We start from the raw sequence: 4,668 nt of genomic DNA, 5'->3' as shown, positions 1-4,668 counted from the left end.
TGTGTGTATGTGTCTGCATGCCCGTTGAGATCAGATGTCAACTTCGGGTGTTGTACTACAACTACCCTCTACTTTGTCTTTTGAAACAAGTTCAAGCTCAGGAGGAAGTGGGGCTCCTTGATGAAGCTAGACTGGCTGACCAACAAATCACAGACTCTACCTTTCTACACCCCAACCCCAGCACTGAGATTACAAGCATGCTCCACCATGCCCAGTTTTTCTACGTCTTTCTCTGTAGGCATGAGGGTCCTACTGAGGTCTTCTGCACACTTGCATGACAAGAACTCTACTGACAGTATCTCCCAAGTCCCAACACAGGTCTTCGTGTGTTGGTTCATCCAGCACCCTCTTCATGGGGCTGACGAGACTCCCTTGCCACTGGCCTGGGCCTCTCCACTCAGATCTATCACTCCGTCTGCCCTTCTGAGCTCCAGCTGTCAGCTCCCCCAAACTCCCTCTGTCTGGTTCACCCCCGAGCTTACTGCCACACATCTTCAAGTTGCTTCCTTAGAAAGGATTTATGGGAGATAAATTTCCCAGGCCATTGCAACTTAATTCATGGGCTGGCTGGGTACAGAGAGCCCACGCTGGAAATGATTGCCTTCTGAGTGTGAGGCTATCCGAAGCTGCTGACAGGCCGGTGTCAGCCTGCGTCCTGCTGCTTTGTCAGTGACCCCATTTCCCTCATGGGCATCTCTACAATGTTCTTTTTCCTGTCTGTCTTGTGGCTCACAGAGAGGAAATTGGTGGGCTTTTTTCATGTATTGTGTTTGGCTCTCAAGATGCCTTTGTGTCGGGGTTTAATGTGATTCTGAGAATGATAGCTTGGGAACAGACACAGTTCATCAAAATAAACATACTTTAAGCAGTCTGAGTCCCTTCAGGCCTCTCCCAAAAGACAGCATCCCAACATGAGCCACTATTGCAACACTTACCACCTTTTCCTAAGTGCCATACAAATTTTACATTTAATGCCCCTTTACACCTGACCACTTTTACTTAACATTGCTTTTTCAACTCTCATCCATGTTGTTCCTTTAGACTTCCTTGGTTCTTTTTCAATGCTGTATAATATTTCACAGACTTGTTGACTTGTACGATTAATTTATATAAATGTTGACAGATGTTCAAAATTGCTCCTGGTGTAGAACTATCACAAATGACATTTTTGTAACATTCTTGTTTGTGTCTTTTGGTAGAAATGAGTATCCACTTTTTTGTGTCTCTATCTAGAGGTCAAATTTGGAAGACCTACAGTATGCATTTGTCTAGCTTCGGTAGGTAGTGCCTATGATGATTAAACTCACTTGTCCACTTTATGAGGTCTAGAATTACCTAGGACCTACGCATCCGGGGGTGTACCAGTGGGAGAGTATCTTGTTTAGGTTAACTGAGTTGGGAAAACTGTCCATTGTGAGCAGCCCCATTCCCTAGGCTGTGATCCTGAACTGTAGGAAAAGGAGAAAGGGAGCTTGGCACAAACACCTACCATTCTCTCTGCTTTCTGATTGTAGCTACAGTGTGATCCGCTGTCTCAAGCTCCTGCCACTGCGGTGGTGTCCCTGCTGTGATGACAGCAATCTGAAGCTGTCAACCGAGCGATCCTTTCTCCCTTCCCTGCCTTTGCCAGAGACAGGAAATGTGGCTAAGATAGAGCCGAATAACTTTCAGATGTGGTTTAAGCTAAAGTACAGGCAACACCATCTGAGTTGCTGTGCTTCCTTGCCTGCCCTTCCAGACCTTGCATTCTCACTGCTGCGGTAGGAGCATAGTGGTGTTTCATGGGGTTTTATTATTTTCCTGGTTGTGAATAACATTCATCACCTTTTAACTTTTAACATGTTTATTGACCATTTTTACCCTTCTTTTGTGATCTTATTTTATAAGATGTCTATTTTACGTATTCTTTGACAATTTTTAAATGTATATAACATATATTGATCCTAACCTACTCCTCCTCCTAGATAACCATCTCTCAATATATCCTCTATCCTACCTTCATGTTTTCCCTTTTTTTTTCTGTCATCAACTGAGTTCAATCAGTACTGCCTATTGGAATATTGAAATATCTTGATGATTTGATCTTACGCAGATATCCATAGCTGCAGGTAGTTTATGAGTAAAATGGCCATGTCCTGTCCAGAAGACAGCACTTCGCAGGCTTGCTTCTCATCCTCCAGCTCTTCCATTCCTTCAGTCCCCTCTTCTGGGATGTCCCTTGAGCCTTAGGGGAGAGGTGTTGGGAAACAATGTCCTCTTTAGATCTGAAGACTCAGCAGTAACGTATCCCCAACTCTTTGACAGTTACGAGTCTCTGCATCAACTCTGACCCAATGCGGACAGATTCTCTCACTAAGGCTGAGGCCGGCATTGATCTATGGGTAGAGACATAAATACTTAAAAAGGCAGTTTGAGAATATGTTTATTTAGTAAAATAACAACAATAAGACCCTTCTCCAGGGATAATGGCCTCCCAAGTCTCAAGTTTTTGATCAGGGTTACAGTACCAGACATGAATTCTCTCCTGGGGGAAACAGCCTCACACCCAATTGGAGAGCAATTGTTGCCCCAACAACCTTCATGCTACTTTTGCACCAGTGGGCACATCTTGGGTCCTTTTGAGCATTCTTAAAAGCCAAATGCTCTCGCTTTATGAATTTGCAAGAATTTGTATGCATTTTGGATGCAAAAACATTGTTGAGCCATGAAAATACTTCTCCAGGTCTTTGCCTTGCCTTTCATCTCTTTAAGACGGTCTCTTTTTGAAAATCACTTCTTAATTTTAACAGTCTTATCCAGTGATAATTTCTTTTGTGGTTACTATTTTGTATTCTAAGAAGTATTTGTCTGTCCCCAAGACATGAATTCCGCTCCTTTAAGGGTTCTTCCTAAAAGCTTTGCTTTACTGCTCATATTTGGGTCTAGCATCCATCCTTAATTAGTTTTTCCATGTAGCTTATAGGGATTAAGGTTCATTTCTTTTTCATATGCTTTTCCATTTGGCCCAGTAGTAATAGGTCCTTTAAGCTCAAGTCCTCAGCCTTGAAGAATTGTCTTGCATGGCTTCTTGGTACAATTCTCATTTCTTTCATTTTTTCTATTTCTGAATTTTACTATTCCATTGTTAATATCTGGTTCTCTCTCTCTCTTTCCCTCACTCTCATTTTCTCTCACTTTCTCGCTCTCCCGCTCTCCTTTCAAAGGGTCTCAGAACGTTTTACACCACATAACTTAGTTCGGGATTTTATTTAATAAAGAGCGTGGAGGAGCTAACTACTGGGCAGAATGATTGATTAAGTTATGGACAGTGAAGTCACAACATAGTATGACTTCTTAACTCTGTCCCAAAGAGAAAACTGTAGCCTTCAGGCTGAGGGACCTGGCCACTCAGAGTGACCAGCGTTATAAAGGGACAAGCCCATGATCTAACAGCATCTTCAAGGGGACTGAGGGACGGTGCCCAGTGATCTGTGAGTGTGTTAGCCAGGGGACTCAGACCCAAGAGTGAATGCCAGAGCAGTGCCTCATGGCGGTGATGCCTGGGTGGCTGGACCAAGGCAGCCCTGGGTGGCAGGGGATGCTCTTCTCTCTGAGGAGCTAGAGGAGAGAGTTACGGAGCTTGGGTGGCCCTGCTAAGTTAGCTCAGCTCGAGGAATAAATGGAACTCTTACCACACCCTCCCACTGGATAGTCATTGGGTGCAGACTATCCACGGGAAAGAGATAAGGCCTGGAAAGGGGCTCGCTTTGGTTGAAACAGTGTCCGAGAGGAATGTAACCGAGAGACATCAGCAGCCCACACTCTCAGCAGCTGGGAGGATAAACGTCTCAGCCCAAGCAGGGAGAGGATGATGTCTGGGCCTAGTACCAATAGCACACGTTAGAGTCAGTTCTCCTTTCTTTCCATCCCCATCACTTTTCCCTCCTCACACTCTTGCACACATCAGTAGGCCTGACACGGGACTCTGAAGCCCTCCTCTGGGTCCCTCACCTTACTGTGAGGAATTCAAGGACTACAGGTAACACCCAAGTCCCCTGATTCCCTTCTGCCATGCTCAAATCAACCACGAGGACCTGAAATATGCTGAGGAGGGGAGAAGGAAAGGGGAGGACGGGGAGAGAGATCCGAGGGCTGTTTCCTGGACCAGAATTGGAAACAGAATTTAAAACTCCATTTCATGTGTGTGAGTGTTTCACTGTGTGTGAGTCTGTGACTCTATAAGTACCTATGGTGGCCAGATGATCGTGTTGGACCCCTGGAACCAGAGTTACAGGACAGTTGTGAGTTTGTGCTGATAACTAAACGCACAACCACTAAACTATCTCTCTATCCTCCAAATTAAAAAAAAAAATGTAATAACACCAGCATCTTTTGCCAAAGCCTCTACCTCAACCCTCGCCCAGTTCAGCCCTGTGCCTCCTGGGAACAAACTAATGCGAACCGCCTTTCCAAGGAGCTAATCTGCACTACAAAGAGAAACTGGGGGGAGAGACTGGGGCTCCAGGAAAAGACACAAATTGAAAATGCTCAGGGGGCCCCATTAATAGAGACAACAACCCACTCCTTTCTGAGCAGTCCAGAAGGAAATAGAGGAACTGCTGAGTTTTTACCTGAGTGGGGAGGAGGATGTGGGGGAGGAAAAACAGGGGCAGGTTGACAAGTTGGCCT

Source organism: Alexandromys fortis, unplaced genomic scaffold (genome assembly GCF_014885135.2).
Source record: "Alexandromys fortis isolate MF-2015 unplaced genomic scaffold, M_Fortis_MF-2015_v1.1 scaffold_80, whole genome shotgun sequence".
NCBI lineage: Eukaryota > Metazoa > Chordata > Mammalia > Rodentia > Cricetidae > Alexandromys > Alexandromys fortis.
This window is presented reverse-complemented; position numbering follows the sequence as displayed.